The sequence below is a fragment of the Apteryx mantelli genome, chromosome 4, assembly GCF_036417845.1.
Source record: "Apteryx mantelli isolate bAptMan1 chromosome 4, bAptMan1.hap1, whole genome shotgun sequence".
Taxonomy (NCBI): Eukaryota; Metazoa; Chordata; class Aves; order Apterygiformes; family Apterygidae; genus Apteryx; species Apteryx mantelli.
Window position 1 is genome coordinate 30,170,389 of NC_089981.1, and position 21,149 is coordinate 30,191,537.

The following is a 21,149-nucleotide window of genomic DNA, read 5'->3' on the forward strand; positions in this document are numbered from 1 at the left end:
AACAAGCAGGAAAAAACCCTAACTACTTTTAAGATGGAGTTTGATCCATTTTAAAAGGGAGTATTATATTATGGTTGCTTGGATCTGATAACCAAAGGTCTTTCACTCCAGTATTTCTATCTTTGTTGTTGCTCTGGAAGTAGTCAGCATCAGCGATAGGTAGTAGCAGAGATAGAGAGCACCATTAAAATGGCTGGGTTCTCCCCATGCCTATCCATTACGGCATCCACTCTTCTGAGGAGAGGCTAGAAGCAGAGACCAGAACCCCCATATTCAGGGGACAGGTCACAGGAAGAAATCATCAAGAAGGAAGAGTGCACTGGAGGAAACTAGAAGAGCAGAGTCCCAAAACGGAAAGAGCATATAGATAAAATGTGTGTCTGACTGCCAGAACAGCAAGCAGAGCATGAAGGCACAGAAGAGAGTTGCTAGACTTTATCAAATAAAAGTCACTGGATAAACTGTGAATGCTCAGTTTGGTCTGCAGGGAACCAAGGGAAAAAACTTGCAATCAGAACAGTCATAAAAAGTCAATGAAGAGTCTGCAGATAAGTATGAAAATTGAGGCAGCAGGAGACAGCAAAGAATAGAAGAGGCCATACTGAAAGGGAGTGAAGACAGGAATAGAAGAGTGGTTACAGAGAGTGGAGAATGAGAAAATAGAGATGCTGTGATAGCACAAATGATGCCTGTTACAAAGAGAAGTCAAATACAGTGCAATTGAAACAAGTGCTGGAACACAAAATACTGTTCCTTCAGCTGTATCCAGTTTGAGGGCAAGAAAAGCATGATCTTTTGGACTCATACAAAAAAAAAAAAAAAAAGCACAAGACAAATCTTAGATTGAACTCCTTTGCTAAGTCAGCTGATTGTAATTATGCTAATTACTTCCATGTATTTGTACCAGCACTATCTGTTATTAGAAAAACTTTAGTGGCATGAAAGTTGTAAAGGTTTTAGCAACCTGCCTGCTTTTAGCTTTAGTATTTGGTTCTGTGTAAAAACTACTGGGAAAAAATGCATTTTACTTTCCTCTAAACCACTGTGGATATAACAGCACTGCAACTAAAGAGAACACTTGATTTGGAATTGATGCTAGAGGCTCTGCTATTGCAAGGATATATCTGGTATTCTTTCAGAATGAATGATGTTGTGAAGTAATTGATGTCCGAAACTCTTGAAATCAAGAGACTTGATAATAAGGATGCAGCTGTGTTTTCAAAAGCCTAAAGTAGACAACTTTTATAAACTCAGAAATGACTGGGTGCCTATTTTGTTCTTGTAATATGCTCATTCACATTACACCTTAAAAATTTGTGTTTCATGTCAAATTTTAAGAGTTAATGCAGCTGAATGCTTTTGGTAATATCTTTGTTGTCTTACAGTGAGTAGAACTGTTGATCATATTCTGATTAGAGAATACAAGAGTATGTGTTCTTGATTTTAACATGCCTGCCTGCTCCTCGTCTGGAGGCTGAATGGTCAGTTTGAAAGTTTGATTCAAAGCTGAGTGTTCTTGGCTTTATCTTGAAGACCCTAGAAAAAGTAAGAGCCCTTCCCTGCCCCCTGTAGCACATTACACACACTAAAAATGCCACCAGCGCTCCCCATTCACATGTGGAGAATTTGGCTGTAAAAGGTAGGGAAAGTGATACAATGTTACTGAGGAAGATAATGAAAAGGCAGCAGGCAAAACAGGAGCTACCTCTTGTTGGTCCTCTGTGTTACCCAGTGGGATTGGTTTCGTTGAAATTTATGCTCATAGGTACCCTTCCTATTTAAACTTTTTTTCCCATTAGTTGCTCTGCTTCACCTTAATTTTAGTGTTGCAGGTTGCTGTGGGTTTGATTGTGTCCGTTATTCATTTACTTACTACTCACAATCAGTATAGTGAAAAGGGGATGGAAAATGGGTTAACTGAAAAACTTGCCAGGGTAAAGGGAGGAGGAGCAGAAAAAAAGAGAGAAATAATGAAAAAAAAAAATAGCTGGCTAGATGCCAGATGTGTCAGCCTTGCTTATTCAGGAATTTTAGTAGAGTATTAGGACATTAAATTCTTTCTAGCTAGAAAACTTGGTAGTTTGAGGGAGGTTTTATTTATATATTTTTATCAAAGACTTTTTGACTTTTTAAGGAGAAAATGCATGTATTGGGATGTAATCACTTCAGTGTTACAAGTAGCAGGTAAGCTAATTATTCCCAAAAGAGATTTTAGGTGAGTTACGTTGTGTGTTTTGATAGGAGTTTGTTTACAATTAGTTTCAAAGTCGCAGGAGAAATCAAGCCTGTAAGCACAAGCCTGTAATAGTAATGGTGGTTATGGCATTAATAAAGCTTTACAAGCTTGGAATCCTTTTATGCCAAACTGTGACTACAGAGCTATAGAGATCTGTTGAGGCAGATCAGAAGTTGTGCATCACATGTGCACTACTTGGGAATAAAAATTCCTTTCTATTCAGAAATAATTACGCTTCTCACAGGTTTTCCTATCCTGTCATTTCTGACACCTGCTCAGGTAGTCAGGTGAGGAATGAAGCGGGGCAGAGAATGGGCAGAGCTTTGATGTCACCTCGCTGCCTGTGCCCTTGGTGCTGTAGTTACAGCAGCAGGTCAGACAGCCCACGCGTGGTGAGAAAAGTGCAATAGCCTGTTTCTTCCCTGAAGAAAGAAAGAGATAATCTTAGGATCATAATCTCTCTCCTGGTTGCTCCATGAGCAACAATATAGTGATTTTTACTTGGGGCCAGATTATAGACAGGTTTTTTTGAGTCCTTAATAAATGTTGCTAATTTATATGATGGTTTTGTAGTTTTTGTGGATAGAATGAATTTTACAGTAGTTTTCTGTGTAACTCTTGGAAATTTTGGTGCAGTAAAGTGCTTTCAATTCCCTTTTAAAGTATAAACAAATAGAGCAGAAGCACATAGAGGCTCTCTGTGGCACATCAGGAACTTACAAAACAGTTAAATATCATACAGTTTTCATTTCCATTTTCCATAAGTGTTTGCGCAAGTGGGAAAGGTAGGTGTCCTAGGGCCTGCGAGTTGCTTTAAAGATAGCCTTTTGGAAAGTTGTATGGAGGAATAAGAGGTTTTTATAATTCCTCAGCATCAGAGGTCGTTGTAACTCATCCTTTTATATATTCCCTGATTTTACTTGCACTTCCAGTTTGGAGAGGGCAGCACCATTTTGTTGTCCATTGGAAGTAAAAAGCGTACTCTCTTCTGTGTAACAGTGCAAAATGCACAGCTGTTCAGTCAGTGAGCTGGAAAGCTCAGCTATCAGTACTATTATATGAAGAGATCAGTTCAGGACAGCTTCATGTGGACAGAGAGATTGAACTGTGCCTGTGTAATGTAACTGTAACTGTGAATATATCTATCAGATTTAGTACTGCCAGTTGCGTCATCAGAACTTCTTTCTTTCACCTTCTGAGAAAGCTGTAAAAGACCTTCTTGTTATCTCCCCCTCACAGCAGCAGGTAGGCAGTATGTTACTACCTTCAGAGAACTTTTTCTTTTCTTAGTACTGCAGCTACTGGGCACAGTTCATCTCTAGTGGAGTTCTGATGACTTTGCTGAACTAATACAAATGTTAATTTGTCTCTGAGTCTCCTAATGAATTCTCTCTCACCTGCACATAGTTGTCCTTTTTGCCTTTGCTTGCCTGCCTTTAAAAGGCATTCCACTCCTTGAACTGCAAGGGTTCGAAAAAGGCACTTCAATAGAAATGAAAAAAGTTACTCTCTTTTGATCTGCTTGAGGCTAAGGACTGGGATCTGCTTTAAATGCAGAACCACTGTTATGCAGCAGATCTCCTGATAGGTTGTTTCACTTCTGTTTAGTCAAAAATTATTTTCTTATTATGATTGTATATGACTTTCATGTGAATCTGTGTCACAGAATGTATGATATATCATACTTCCATTGGAAACCCAACTTTACTCATGCAGCATGATACTCCATTTCGATGCGAGAAGTAGATACTTGATGTGAGAAGTAGATACTAGCTATTTCTCCACTGCTGTGAATCAGCAAAGTCTCTAGTAGGTGAATTTGATTGGGGTTGATGAAGGGCTATGACAGAGGAAAAATGCCTTGGCTGAGATCATCTCTCCATAGCTTTTCCCAGCCATGGCTACAGAAGGCTGTTAATTTCCTTCTTCCCTGACGTTTCTTGAGAGCAGAGGGTGGTGAAGCCTGGCAGTACAGCTTGGGATGGGAGTGCTGGAAACGAAGCGGGGCCGGCTTGCGGCGGCCTCTTGTGCTTGTCTCGGATGCGTGACCGGGTCCAGAACCTACACAAGATTTCAGGAAATCCATGTCTGCTTATTTCCAAACTCTGTTAGAAGGTAGCAGGGTGAGTGTAATGAGGTGGAACTGAGGACGAGACTTTACATTAAATGTCAGAAAGAAACTTCTATACTGTTTTGGAGTAGTTTCCCAAGGGAAGTGTGGGATGCCTCTTTGAAGTTGTTTGAAATAAGACAGAGCTAGAAAATATAGTACAGTACATGAGTAATGCATCCTGCCCTAGGCTAGAGAAGGAAAATGGGCCTGCTTAGTGCTTTCTAAACCTGATTTCTCAGGCTCTTTTAAATGGTTATTTGGGAATAAAAATGCTCTAACTGAAGATATATTCTAAATCCATTCCCAGAATATATTTCAAAGTTCCCTTCTTTCTTGTAATCAGTCTAATCAGCCATTTCATAAAAGCCAAATGTCGTTAAACTTTGTTATAATGTCACTCAGCAGATTGTCTAGCAAATTAGGTTATATCTGTGACAAAAACGAACTTTAGTTTTCAGAAGATATGGAAAAAAAATTGTCATACATTCCTCTTCTCCTTTACACTCCCAGCTGAGTCAATGAGTGTTGGCAGTTGCTGCAGACAGGAAGCTGGCTCACACGGATAAGTAGTCTGGTCTGTTTTGGCAAACCCTGTCCGCCCATTTGAAAGGCCTAGGCCTTTGCTGTTCTGTTTCTGTAGTTGCATTTCTGCACTTCCAAAAACCCTTTATTACCTTAGTGTAGCTTTGTGACTACCCGTGTCTTACAGATTTGGGTAGGATTAGAGCCTTTGGACTTAATGCATTTCTTTAATAAAAATAAAAAAAATAAAAAACAAAACAAAACACCTTCAAACCGTGTTTTAAAATGTCAGGAGCAATTCCTCTCAAATGGTATAAACATAGTTTTCTGTTTAAGGACAGCACAGGGCAGGTAAGACTTAACACACGGGAATCCTTTCTGTTCTGTGCAGACCTTAAAGATGCCACGCTGCTTCACAGCACTTTACCAGAATCTTCCTTCTTCATACCTTGACTTGTGTACTGCCTTCCTGTTTATTCGCTGTCCTTTACTTCACGGACAGGTATATCTCATAGTATATTCAATTTCTAAAGGATGCGCACAGGTCTTCATGCAAATGTTGTTTGTCCTTCATACTCTTTTATTAGATTTCCTAATTAGGAGTTGTAATCAAAAGAAGTGGAGGCAGAAGCTTTAATCAATATGCATCTCAGCAATAAAAATGTGTTGCATCAAATCTACTGAAAGTAGTAAAGGCTAGCTGGTAGAATTCAGCACCAATAAAATTAACTTAATCTAAAACAAGAATGCAATCAGTAGATGGGTAACATTTGGCTAAAATGCACATGTTAATTGGCAATAGAATTAAGAGCAAGCAAAATTTGGCACCCCGTTGAGTCAGACTTCCTATTACACTTTTAGCTTTTACTTTAGCCTTATTTTTATAGTTCCTATCTGGATTATTTGTTGGTTGTTTTACTAAGTTACCGTGAATCCAGTTGTGCATCAGTGTCTCCTCTCAATGATTCTGTGAAATCAACTAAAACATTTTGCAGTCTTTATCTGCTTTCCAGATGTCTAAAATAGAGCAGTTTTGCAAATACACCATGGTTTTGCTGCAATGATTTGTACTGGAAGCCTTATGGCACCTCCCACTGGCATGGAAAAACAGATGCCTTCAAGGCTGATAGAACTTACATAGCAAACATCCTAGCACAGTGTGTTTCTGTACTGGTAGAAAGCCCAGTTCCTTTAGGAAAAAAGGTTGTGGATATTCCACCTTATATTTGATTGCTAAATCCACCTTTTTTCTGACATGTGCGTCTTCCCTTTTTCCTATTATGCCCTCTCTCTGGGAGAGCCAGCCTGTTGACTCTCATGTAACAACATGTCACATCCCACTCTTCACACCACAGGATGCTTGACACCATTGCTGCAACGGAGAACAGCAGGAACAGAGGAATAGGGAACACAGGTGCCAGACTGGCAAATGATGCAACTTGCTGTAGTAAATTAGGTTGTTATAGCTGTGATAGCCTATGATATAAAAAGGAGTATTATTTGTGGGGAGAGGTAGTATTTTTTGGTAGGGTAGTATCTTTTATCAGACCAGATGACAATTGCAGGAAACAAACAAACTTATGGGTGTAAAGTGGGTGTCCCTCATGTACCTTAAAATGTTCTTAGGTAACTATGTTCAGAATAAACAGTAGTTAATGTTAGTGCCAAGGGCTAACGGTATAGATGTGTATTGGCCTTTGTAGTTACATGATGTTTAAATCTACTTTGTGTTACAGGCTGATGATGTCTGTTCACGTATCATTGAGATTAAAAAGTAAGGATGTCTTAATATAATTAATGCAGAAAATCCCTGTTTCATAATTCACTGCACTTATTATGGTTCTTGCTTGAAAGATATTTACATATTGTTCAGAATTTAGAGATCAGTAAGCATATATTAAACTTCTAATTGGAATTAATTCAGGATTCAGAGACATCTGTACATCTTGCTGACACAGGAACTGAAGATGTCATTATCTTTTGAATGAAGTTGCTATTTTTATTAACTGCTAAAGCTAAGCATGTAAGAGAGAGAATTTATGTATTCTCTGTAGTCATTATAAGCTCTTGTTAAACCACTTCTACTAGCTTTAGTGTACTAAAAGTACAAATGTACTAAATACAGCATATTGCTGCTTTTTGCAATGTCTGTCATTTTAGTTTTGTGCTTTTTCCTGGACTCATAGAGGTTGGAACATACTATTTTCTAAATAAAGAAATCTTAATATCTCCTTTGTCATATTATGAGAGTTTCCCCTGGTATATCTGAAAATATGATTAAACATTTTCAGAAGAGGAATTTAATCTTCTGGGCTGTTGATACTGTAAATTTTTTCCCTGGTCTTACTGTTTTCTCAATACGAAGACTGTACTGTTAGGGTTCATTCAGATGAAAGATCAGTCAGGCAGAACTTTCTGAACCTAATGCTATTGTGACTGGATAACTTCGTGAGATATTGTCTTTGACACTGTTGTCTGAAGGGTCAGACACTGTAATTTATCTTTCTGAACTCTGTCCGGTTACGTTATGAACCCATGCTGTGGTACTGAATAGATGAAAGACTCATTGATTTGTTTCAGTAAAGAAATTAAAATTAAAGAAATTAAAATTAAAGAAATTAAAATTAAAGAAATTAAAATTAAAGAAATTAAAATTAAAGAAATTAAAGCAGATTCATTAAAATGTTTCATTAAAAAAGAGACTATATTAAATTATTCTCTTTATATATAAAATGGAAGGAGCAGGGTTAATTTTGCTAACCTGTAGCTTAATGCAGAATTCTGTATTACATTTTATTTGAGTTTTTTGTTTTGTTTTTTTTTTAAGAGACTTTTTGTGACCTTCTGGGGAAAAAAAAATTCTTCCTGGCAGGACTATTTGGAGGAAGCTTGAGCTGGAAAATATTAATGTGTTTATCCAATATTACATTCTTGTTCAGCAACCAATTGAAGACCCCTTTTTGTAAAGATTTTGATCATCTAATCAGTGAATAGAAACAATGTAGCTTGTCATGAGGGACACAGAGCTTGAATATTGCTTTATGATTACTGAATGCTCTAAAATCTGTGTGGATATTTTGGATGAAAATGGACTCTACTGAGACTGATGTTAAAGCTGCCATTAGCCTAGCAAGAGAATTTTGAGAAATAATTCATAATTCTTTATGCATACTTTTTTCAGCTCTATCTCTTTGTTATACTTTAAACCTTTACAAGAAAATGCAAAAAAAACCAAAAGCAAAGAAAATCAGATCTTTTTCTTATGAATGATGTGGGGCTGGTACGGGGACCTGCTAATGGTCTGCAGAGGTCTCTATTTCCTGTCCATCCAGGATCAGGATTCAGGACAGCTTGGTCATTAATTCTGAGTAGTATCTGTGAAATTAATTTCTTTTGTCAGTCTAAGTTATACTGAGCCAATAATGATGCTGTTTGCAGTGTGATTGACTGTGATGAGCAATGGAAATCTGCGTAGCCATCAGCTGTGATGAAAATGCCTTTAGAAGTACAACTGATTGATAACATTTTGGGGAAGATCTCTGATACCTTTTTGATATGTTTTGAGATACTCCAAACCTCTTACCTGCTTGCTTACCAAATTATTGGAAATGGGTTCAATATTCTGCTTTAATTCTGTCACTGAATTAGTACTTTCAGAAACTGATCTCAGTAAAGTTGCTGTTTTTTACACCACTGTGGCTCAGGGTAGAATATGGACCATTACCGTTGATAGCAACATTTGTGGCACTTAAGTAGTTCTTGCTGGCCTGACAAATATCTGTGCTAGTCTATCTGATATGTAGCCAGAAGAGCACTATGTTACTCAGTAATGAGTTGAGAAACCCTCACTTTAAAAAAAGGGTTAAAGATAAACCCTATCATTACTAGAGATCTTTCGATGGGAAAAAATGTTGCATAAATGCTAAGTGCTGTTCTGTTAAACTGGAGATGCTTACCAACTGTGCTAAAATTGGTTCTTAACAAAAAAAAGCTCTCTATCATATATTTTTAAATGGAAGGCTATTGTAGAAAGTGGCACCCTCAGACTGCATTACAGAAAGTCCTGGGCTCCAAGGGGAGCAGGGTTCTGCTCACTGCACTGTTCTCTGAGGCATAATAGGGTAAGAGCTGTTTGGACAAAATGAATAGTCTCAGGGATGTTAGAAAATATTGTGGATGGCTATATAGACTTCAGATTGGACAAAGATCACAGGAACTAGAAGAAAACTGATTCTGCTATTTTTCTTTTTTAATTAACATGGTCTTAATTAACATGGTTTTTAATTGACGTGGAATGAGGATGAAATGAGGCAAAATATCTCACTTCTGAAAGTATTTTGACTCTGAGTAAAAATGCTCACTCCAAGTCAACTTTATACAGAAAGAAACAACTTGTGGTAATATTTATGAAATGGTGAACTGACATTTAAGAACCAAACTTGAGGTGAAGACCTAATTCTTGTCTTTGAGGTCAGTTTTAGCTCTGGAAGCTCGCAACTATTTTGAGCCTGTCTGAATTGCATTTTTGAACAGCAGTGCCAATTGCATTAAGGTCTTATGACCTCAATGGACTGATCAGTAGCCTGTTTATATCGTAGGTGCATCAGAACTATTCAGAAGTGCAGAATTTTACTAAATTTAAGTCCCAGCAAGTCCTTACCTTTATGAGTCACATAATTTGATTACAGATCATGTAAACATTAGGAAAGTTTCTTGGAATTATTTGAAGGCAAAAGTACCCCTGTGTTACTTTAGAACAGTTACAAATAGTACCTTTTGACCTACTGTAGTCCATGTTTACTGTATACCATTTAACTTGATCGTTGAGGAACTGATTGAAGTTGCAGGGGAAATTTGTGAAGCAATGAACTACTCATCTCTGTCTAATGTGTCTGTGTCAGATAGTGCTCATGTTCTTATATGGCCACTTAACCATTTTTTAAATGGTTTGTACTTTCTTGTGGGAGTTAGTTTAGAAATCCACTTGAGTTCTTTCTTTTTAGTTACTGCCCTGCTTGTCCAGACAGAGCACAGACTCCAGCGAGCTGGATGTTGTAGCACAAAGGTTTTGTCTCTTAAATCTTTCTAATTGGTTCTGTAATCAGATTCATATAGACAGAGTTTTAGACCTGTACTTTTGGCCTACTGCAGTCAGTGGGTATCAGCACACTGAGAAAGAGGCAAGCTGTGCAGCTCTGGCTGTGGCAGGACTGCTCCTAATGTAAAACAAATGCAGCAAATACAGATAGTAAGTGAGAAGAGAAAATGAAAAATGGAGGTGACTGATGAATGTGATGGGATTATTTGGTTACATAAACTGAGTGCTTTCATGATGGGATTTAAAGGATAAGAGGATACTTGTACACACAGATAGTAGTATTAAACAGCAGTGGAAATGGAAAGACACTAATGCAAACCAGCAAATCTATAGGGCAAAAGCACAATGCCAGACAGCTCATCCACTTACAAGAATGTAACCGATGAGAAACATTAATAGTGAGAAAAATTAGAATGTCTTTCTGTACATTAGTGTGCCAAATACTTGATGTTTGTATCCAGATGATTCTTGACACAAAGTACATATATATAGGATTTAATTAAAAGCAAATGTAATGTGAAGTTGACAGGTAACAAGTTGATTTGGTCATAAAAGTGGTTTAGTTATTGGGTGGGGAGGAGACTACATTAATGCACTTTGGATCGAGCTGAGGAGGACCATGAAAGACGACAGCAGTGCTTTTTCTTTTTTCCCCTCTGTCTTCACTTAGAGGATTGTTTTGTCTTAAGGGAGCAGTTAATTCCTACATGTAAAAAGCTTTTTTTTACTATCCTGTGCACAGTACTGTAACTGAGCTGTTAGTTAAACCTAAAAACTAACAAATGTACAAGATAAGATTAGCCAATGAACTTTCTAGGCAATGTTTTACGACATTTTTTTCCTTTCTCCTTTTTGCCTCATGGCAATTGGAGAAGATCCTTTAAGTTGAAAATAGGATCATACATGTTTCCTTAAAATCTTTCTTTCTGTCATAAAGGATGTTTGCAGTATATCTTTAGGTTTTGTGACTTTTTTGACTAATGGAAGTTTGAAACGCAAAAGAAATTGAGCAATTTGATGAGGCAACACTAAGAATGCATACTGACTTTTTCCTAAGCAGTCTTTATAGGATATAGAAGATGGGATTTCTGAAAGGGCAGTCTGCCCTTCTGAGGCCAAAGAACAGTCCTGCTCTGCCAGGATCCGTGTGGACTAGGATCTGGTGCCCGACTCTGACACCTCCGTAAAGAACCCAGCGTGGCCTCTTGAAGAAAGAGGTGCGAAGTGAAGACCGAGACTGCTTTCCACGAAGGAAGAATACATTCTGTGAAGGATGCCAAAGGTTATAAAACTATGCAGAGGCTTTGAGAATCATTTTCTGTTTCTAGCCCTTATTGAGAGGTAGAGAGACTTTTTTATGATGCTGATCTTGCTCTTTGTTTTTGGAGACAGCAAGCAGCTCTGAAGCAGATTTGATTGTAGCAGATCATTTCACTGGTGAGTGAGCCCAGTAAGCTAAGGGAACACACTTCTGTTTTCTTGTTACGCCACAATAAAAGAGGGAGAGTCGAAAAGCTCCCTTAGCTTTCCTCTTTTCATCCTGAATATTCTCTCAGATGTGTTTATTGACAAAAATATTATGGATTTAGTTGATTGTAGAGTTTTGCATGAATGTGAAAGGTTAAATGAAGGAAGAATCTAAATTTATTCCTGCAATTCTGGCAGTACAAAGAATGAACATTCAGCTCCCGTATTTACCCATGAAAATGGTATTTATATAGCTGCTTCTGTGCTAGAATATAATGCTCAGAGCAATGGGGGAAATCTGCAGAAATCTGCAAAATTCAGGGCTTGAGCTTAAGGCCACTTTATCCCTCTTGTTTTCAAATCTACGGGATCATACTTTTAGCTGGTCTAAGTTGATGCTGCTCCATTTATAGCTTTACGTATTAATAACATTTCTGAATTTGGCTTTAACCAGGAAGTCTAGAGCTTATATTGCACTTTAAATCCTCCTATTATCTGTCTGACTGTCTTTCTTAGGCAATAACATTAATGAACTGAAATAAAGTGAATTAAATAGTTGTCCTATAAATACAAATTTCTGAACCATGCAAAGGAGAAATAAGAATCAACATGGAAAAAAAAAGTTTCTGGTCTATAAATAAAGGACACGAGTAAGCAGAGAGTAGGGAGGAAGGTAAGAAATAACAGCAACACCAGGCTTTGGATGAGAAACCAAATAATCAAAAAGAATACAAAGACTGCGAAGCTGCCTAACAGGAAAACAAAGCAGAAACAGAGCAAGGTAACAGTTTTGAAATGTGTAGTAGAGAACGGTAAAATGACTTCAAAGTAGAAACTGCAAAAGAGCTGGGGAAGGCTTCATTTCTGCCAGAAGAAATATTTGTCCTCAAGAACATAGACTATTATTACTTTGGGAGAAAGACAGTTTTATTGTGTTCTATTTCCTTGTATTTTTCTGAATTTGGCAAGAAGAGTATTTATGTAGGAAATGGATATCTGGAAATTTAAAGCGAATCTGAAAGAAAAAAATGCTGATAATGTAAATGCTCTTTGTTTGGCATCAATTCAAGAAATTCAAGATTTGGATCTTCTGACATTTTAGACGTTTCTCTTAGCCATGATACTTGCACTTGATAGAATAATGATCACATATATTTAGCCAGCACTAGAAATTCCTGTCCAGAGTGATTCTTGTCAGAAAATTGGGATCTAAGTATCTAATCTGTGTTTAGGATCCTTCTCCATCATCGTCAAACAGTGTGGAATATTTGCAGCCCAACAAACAATGTTATAGTTCTGCCAGTGAACAAGTCTTATTGTACTCCTATAAAGTTGTGTCTTGTTCTAGAGGCAATTGGTTATGGTAGCTGTCACTCAAAATAATAATAGAAACAGCATTTCTTAAGTCATCAAAAGGTGTATCTGAGAAACAACTGTTTCTCCTCTGCCTTTTGAACTGGAAATAATTGTTATGCTCTTGTGGAGTTTACTGAAGTCTCTTAATGCTCTCTATGCTGAACATGCATGGGATGAGAGTGAGGGAGATACATACTATTAATAAGCTTCTTCCCATCACCTTTAAACTGTGATCTTTAAGATAAAGCTTCTACTAGGATATTTATTTGTTTCACTGTGATCAGCATGGCAATCTCTTCCTAAAAATAGTCACTCACAAAGAGAAAGATGCAAGCTCTGAAACTCTGATTTATGTCTGAATTCCTTAATATTCTCTTTTAAGTTTTAGGAAATTAGAATTCTGGTGTTTCAGTTTGACTTGAAAAATTTAAACCAATTCTTTTTACTATTTATTGTATACTGGAATATAAAAGCAAATTCTTGATTTTAAAAAAAGAACAATGTAATCTGTAGCCTACATACCTGAGCCAAAATGTGAAGAAATGATTGTGCACTTCAGTAATATTTTGCTTTCATATTATATTGAACCTTGTAGAGTTAGTTATGTCCAGTGATGGTTACTAATGCTGTGAGAATAGCCAAAAACACTGCATGATTTCTCTTTAGGCATACATTTATGATTAAAAGAAAGAAAGAAAAAAAAAAAAAATTTCACAGCCGTGTGGTTTGTTGAATTGAGTTGGCCTCAAGCACAGAAAGACCAAGCATTCTTTGTTTCCTTATAAAGTCATACTCATGTGAATAGCATTGACAAAATAATGAGATTTTTTTCCTCTCTACAATATGGGATGATACTATGTGCTGAAGTTTAATAAATACTTTGATTAAAAACAAAACAGATATTTCAGTCCTAGTTCCTCTAGGTTAGCATCATTGCTTTTTTTCATATTCACAGCTTCAGTTATTGGAGTTTAAAATGCAGTAAAAGTTTTTGAAAGGAAAAAAATAGTGATTTCTTGTACTTGCAAGTGAGTAACTTACCCATTTTTAATTCAGGGAGTTATTTTCCAATTTAGGTCGTATAATAGTAGCCAACCTGGAAAACTGGTAGCTGACTGCAGAGGGAAGAACTACATGTGTTAAATTATGTTTGACAGTTTACTTAAATTTGGATTTTCTAACTTTAGTTTTTATTATGATTTTTGAAACTCTGCAATGTTCTGTGTGGATATACTGATAGGTAAAATGCAAAGGGACAGTTGTTTTGAGTCAGAGTATCTGAAGTCAAGGGAAAGTGAATTGCAAAGAGGGAGATCTTTTTTTTTCCCTTAAGTCTTGGCTATCTGTAAAGTGGTGAGACATGAGTTTATCTATAGCACAGGCTAATGCTGGGTCTGGAAGAGGCTGTATAGCATCTTATGGAGCTGTACATATATCTTATGGACCAAACTGCCTAACCTCTTCCCTGTTGTGTAACTGGAAGGTGTCTCATGTCTAAAACTCAGAAGCTCCTCATGACTGTTCAGAGGTGCATACCTGTGGGGGACGCCTGCCCTTCAGTCAGAGTGGTGGACAAGCTCATTGCTGTATGGAGGGGTGAGAGCTTGGAGCCCCAAGGACAGAGAGCAGCAGAAAGGAGATTTAGTGAGGTGTAGTATTCCAGCAGTTCTCAACTGGCCCATAGCCCGCAGGTTTGACTCTTTTGTAAGGCAAATACAATTCCAAAAGCTACAGATTACACTGCATAAATGAGAGATTCCACTACCAGAAACTAGAGGATAAATGCAGGGAAGTCACCACAACTATAATATCCGCAACAATATCCAAACCATAACCAAAACCTTATCCAAACCATATCCATATATATGGATAACCATATCCAAAACAAGTTCTGTGTTACAGCCTTCAAATGAAGTGTGTGGAGTTTGCCATGAGGATAAAGACAAGTTAACCAACAAGTCTGACATCATATTTCTAACAGTAGATATTGTCAGAAGCAGCAGTAGCCATGAAACCACTGTAATTCAGTGAATTATGTAATCCTAGACCATGAAGGAGTTCTCTCTGTTTGGAATCTACTTCCTTCTGGTTGATAGGTGTCTAATCCTGTTCTGAACAAACAATACTTTGCAGAGCTAGAAGATGGCTATAGTATTACAAAACAATTTTAACTTGATGAAGAATCTGAAAGTCCAAAAATCCGAATGATATATTTAGATAAATGGACTGTTGTAGTCAGTTATGAGGCCATACCTTTGGGAATTTGTAAAATACTTTCTTCTGAGGACAATCAAACTGGAAATTAAGAAAGATTTATAGGATCCAATGTAATACATAGTTACAATCTAAAAGATGGTATTTCTAATAGCTGCTTTAAGCCTGATGATCTTTGATGGGTCTCTGTGGATAAGATTGTATGTAAAGGAACAAAATCTTCCTTTCACATTTTACTATTTCACGCTTGGAAACAAGGAAAAATGGAATGTTGTTCAAAATGAGGGGGACATCCTTTTTCCCATAATATTCTTACTAAAAATTAGACTTACCTTGGAAATATAAAAACTGATTTACCTACAGCCATCATGTACCATCATGAATCTGAAGGAAATACAGATTGAGTTCTAAGTGTAACAAGGAAGTCAGGAGAGGACTGAACTTCACTGCTCATGTCTGAACTTTATTCTTTGAAGACTGAGAAATTGAATAACTTCTAAACTGATGCTTTTGGGGACTCTTTTATAATTTAAAAATGTTGTCCTCTGATGATGAATGATGCGCAAATGATCAATACAAAACAGCTCAGGGTATTGAGGTCTTTTAATTGCTTGCATTGATAATTGTGGATTTTTAAAAATCACAATCAGTCTTTGTTTTATTCCTTGATTTCTTCATGGTTACTAGGTAACTTTAACATGGTTAACTACATAACAGACATGGGGGCATGAGTTATTTTGGGATGACACCTCTCATTAAGATACACTAAGGATTATTGACTGTATCTATAATTCTCTGTATTGGGTACTAGATCCATAATAGACAGTTTTGCTTGTGGGGGTAAACCTTTGAATTTATGTAGTTGGTGCATGTATGGATCTAGAATACAATCAAAAATGAAATATGATATGCACACATACTCTCTTACTCAGCATTCTAAAAAGCCTTCTGGCAAACATCCTTTGAGTCATTTCATTTTTTTTCTTGACATGCTTTGAAAGATTCACATTCTAAGAAGAAACTAAACAATTAATTGTAGGAGGTAGAACAGTAAAACTAACTGCACATAAAGTATATAAATGTATGAATGTATAGGTAGAGAGAGAGGAAAAGCAGGAAGCGTACCTTTCATTGGTTTTAGTGATCGTATTGCTAAAACATATCTTTTGCTCAAGAGATGATAGTATTTTCTAATGGAGATACGACTTATTGATGGTGCCACATTTGTTGCACTCTTCTTTTTTTTTTTTTTATCCACTCAACCAAAACAAACACATACCAATAGATTGACACCTCATGTATTTCAAATGGGGTGTTGGAAAATCAACCTCCATTGCCTTACATTTGAAGTGTCAGATGACTTTTGTAGCATCCAGTTCACAAGGTGATATTTTATATTGTCTCCAACAACTTAATCTGGTTGTGTAGAATTTTAATGTAAAGTTGTCTCTGTCTAGTTTGACTAATGTTTTCAGAAAGACACACAAATCTTGAGCAGAAGGAGCTCTAGAGGAGCGAGGTAAAGACAAGATGGTAAAATTCAACAGACATAGAAATGTAAAGAGGAAGAAACATAATGGGGGCAAAGAAAGGCAGAGATAGAACACCAACACCCAAGGGCAATATTGAAAGTCCTTTGGCATATGTTCCAAAAAGCATCCATCTCCTTAAGCAACATGAATAAGCAATAGATTTTTCCCAAGAGAGGAAGGCAGTACCATTTCCTTCTGTAGTAGTCAGAATAGTCATAGTTAAACCCCTATAAAGGTTCATAAAGTAAGTTCAACATGCAATAAGATTCATGCTAGAATATCCTGTCTCCTGTCACATTGTGCTAAAGTTGGGCTTGAACTACTTTAAACTGCTGAAGAGTAAGCCAAGGGCAAGCACACAAGTTCACCGCTGCATTCTGCCATAGTAGTTCCTCACAGCATCATTAACTTGGCAAAAGTTAAATCATTCTAAAACTGTTAAGTACAGAAGGGCAGCATCTCTGAAACAAGTCAGGGAAAAAGGAAAGAGTAAGGGAAAACTGAATGCTTTAGCTCTTGTTAACCAGTAGATGGTGGAGTGGAGCATCTGCCCCTGACCAGACATCTCCACTGGTATGACACAGTCAGTAATAGCCTGTGGACCAAACTAGAGAAACTGTAATTTGACTGCATATACACTGGTAATGGACAGTTGAGTGAATCCATTCTGATTAGAACTGGGCATTTCTCTATGAGCTCTGACTTCCGATATGTTGCAAAATTTTTCTCTTACTTTAAGGAAGAACAGGAAATATAATGTACTGTGGAAAGTAACTAAAACTCCCTACTTTAAAATAGTTAGAAATGCTAGTTTAATTCCAGTAGCATCTTTTATCTCTATGAAAGAATGTCTTGTCACTCATTATATATAATTAATGTGTTTCCTATTCAGATACTGGCTTGGGGAGTTCACAAGAAAAAAAACATTTAAGGGAATTTTTCTCTCTGTGTCTCTCTCTCTCTGTCTCTCTCTGTCTGTTTTTTGTTTGTTTGTTTGTTTTAATAGGAATTTGAGGAAACTGGGTTCAGGATTTTGCATACGCTGGATGAAAAAGTCTCCTGTTTTGAAGCTTTAGGAACATTTATACTGAAAGACATCACATTATAATTGGTTTAGGGCTCCAGGTAAATAACATGAAAGAAATGCTCTTTCACAACCCAAGTCACTAAGAGTTTCAAGTATCAATGATATAACAGTGATTAAACAGTATAACCTTTTCTAATAATTGAATGGACTTGACCTCTTCTGGTGGTCATAACTCATGTACTTTTTATCCATACACGGATTTAAGTTAGCAAAGGCATGAACAGAGGTGTTAAATTGCTGTAGAAATGCCAAATATATGGAGAAGATGGACTTGAGACTTGTGAGTTTGAAAAATCATGAGTGTATTAGAATATATATTTGGCAGAGTTAGTGTCACTGCTTCTGCTGCTGCATGGTGTAGTGGAGTCATGATGCTGCATTAATTATATTATGTTCCTAAACTTGACTGTGAAATTCCAGTTCTCAATTGCCAGCAGACTGATTGAATCTCACAGTTTTTTGTGTGGCTCTTACCTTCTTAAATCAAATTCTAACTTGTAATTTTGATTTGCAGTTCATGATAGTCTACAACTCTGTATTTTAGATGAAGTGGAAACCATTTTCTTAATCTATAGCTCCTCTGTGCTAGACTGTATGTAATATTTTTAATGTAGCGTAATATTAACAGTACATTGGGTCCCTGTTAGGTCCATTTCTACATTATTTTTGTTTCAGCTACCTAAGCGATTTTAAAATGACTTGTATCTTTAAATATGTACGTACATATTCTTTACCTTCTTTCACCAAAGGAAAGCTTTGGTGGGTAATAGAGTATCTGTAATACATTCTGAGATTGTAGGCTAAATTTGTCTTCCTCCTAAATGTTTTTGAAATAATTGATTTTAAGTTTTCAAAGCAAGACTCTTGATAATGAAGAGTGAGTTGGTCCCTGTTTACATATGGGAGAGGACAGGTAAAGGAATACATTGAACTGCGTATAATTCCACCATTTCCGTGTGAAGGGCTTACCCATCAAGTAAAACCCCCTGCACAGTGATTTTTGTGGCTGGTGGGACTGTATGCTAGATGCTATAGGAACACAAAGGTTGTTGGGTAAGTTGTTTCAAGACACCTGTTGCTTTTTGGACAAATTGTTTTATCCAGGAATCAGAGTAGTAGTTATTCTGAGAAAAACCTTGGAAAGCTAGAAACTGGGTACAACTGACACAGTTGTTTGTCCTGTTTCTGCTGTATTATGTCACAGTGTGATGAACAATACTAGTTGAGTTTGGTCTGGATTTGGCTCATCAAGTAGTTAGGGAGAAGCTGGAGCTTAGTCTAACTCTCTTTTCTTCCACAAATACCCTGGGTGGACCTATTAAGTCACTTGTGTCTAGATTTGATTTCAGTGGATCGACTAGGGTTCCTGGTACCTGTGAGACACCCATAAGACTCTTGCTTGCATTTTGGTTACCAGAATACTAGAAGAAAATCTAGTGCTTTGTCTTACTCTGTTCCCATTCTCCATTTCTGTACATCATGGAGATGTAGTGAGAATAGAAAAATTTTATGCTTTTGAGGCACTTGGATACTATGGTAATAAAAATTGAAGAAAAAAATAAAAAAGCCAAAGCAGATGTTAGACTTGAATATCGCTGTTGTACTCAGCAAATATAATGGGACTTGAAAGCAGGCAGAACACTGTGCAGTACATTATAGGAACACAGAATAATTCAGGTTGGAAAGGAGCTCAGGAGGTCTCTAGTCGAACTTCCTGTTCAAAGCAGGATCAGTTATGAGGCCAGACCAGGTTGCTCAAATCTTTATGCATTCGGCTGTTGAAAACCTCCAAGGATGGAGACTGTGCTTCAGGCAAATTGTTTCAATGCTTGGCTGTCCCCATGGTGAAAAAGTTTTTCCATATATTCACTTGGAGTCCCTCTTGTTTCAGCTTATGCCCACTGACTCTTGTCCTCCAGCTGTGCATCGCTTTGAAGAGCTTGGCTCCATCTTCTTGACAACCTCTTCATTGCTATGACTGTTGTTAAGACCACATGAACTGTTAGACTTGGTCAACAACAAGGTTATAATTACTGTGTTAGGTGAATCAATTTGGAGAGCACAGTACTTGAGGGAGCAGAGAAAGGAAAAAGATTAAATACCTGATTTTGAACATTTCTGCTACTGTTTGCGTCTTTCCCGTAGATGGATAAAGGCCACACGTTGGAAGAGATGGGTGGAAATATGAGCTGGAAGTAGAACACTGATCTTTCTTTACTACTTAAAAAACTGAAACAAAAATAATGAGCAGTGTATCCAGTACTAGTACTGATCCTAATAGTTTCTCAGGAATTGCTTGAAACCATGGCAATCTCACACAATAGCTGAGCACTAAAGAGCTGGCAAATAAGCTTTTTTGCTGTCATTTTTTGTTTGTTGTTTCAAAAATTCTTTTTGAACTGTGATGTTTTGCCAACTGCACATTGCTCCCTGGTTTGCTGACCAAACCTGAGGCCGTGCTTCGTGTTTTTTCTGAATAGGTCATGAGAAATTCAGCTGAAATATAAAGGCACAAACTTAGTGCTTTAGCACTAATTTACTCAAGCTTTGCCAAGCTAATAGTGTACAAATAATTATAAACATGAGAAGTCGGTATATATACAAATCCAGTGTTCAGTGGACTTCTGGGTGCAGTTGATAGGGCCTCAACCTTTTGCTCCTGAAAAATCTTTTTGTATCCTAATTAGAAGGTGGATCCAGCAAATTAGACCAAGGGTTTATTGCTACAGCCTCTAAACATTGGTGAGCTAATTTTTTTTTCTGACTTCTGTGATTTGTATCCTTAGACTTCTGACTTTCAGGAATACAGAGTATATTTAAAGAACGCTATAGAGTCTGTAGAAGTTTGAGTATCTTTGTAAAGAAGATATAAATCATCCATGAGGCTTACTTTTTCAATCTTCTTTACCTTTGTTTTGAAATAGAAAATGTTGCAGCCTGGCTCTCGTTCAAAGTCATGTGGAGGAGACGCAAAGGCATGTTTTCAAATACACTGAAGATGTCATAAACCTTAAATTATAGGCTGAAGCATGGACACCACAACTGCTTAATTTCTGTAAATCACTTAAAAATGTGTGACAAACATTCTGTTAAATATGCACAGATCAGCAGTATTATGCTTCTTTCTTAATTCAAATGTAATTCTGTTCTCGTGGTTTTTGTTGTGGGTTGAAACCATCTTTAATGAAATACTGTTCTCTGAGGAAAACAACAACAAAAAAGGGTAAAATATTCAACTTCCTTTTTATGAGGTATTTTGTAATTTCAAGAAAACTGTCCAAAATATATCCTGTACAATTTCATATAGCTCTACAGAACTGCAGGAACAAAATAATATTTTATACTCTTTAGCTTAAGATCTTAGTGTACTGGAGTTTGCTCATGTATGTAGAAATTTTTATAAGACTTTTTTCTTACTATTTTTCAATAACAAAACATTTCACTTGAGTATGACATATCTAAGGTCAATAAAAGATAAGGGTAGGGACATATGCAGGCAAAGCTTATTGGTTATTTGAAATCCT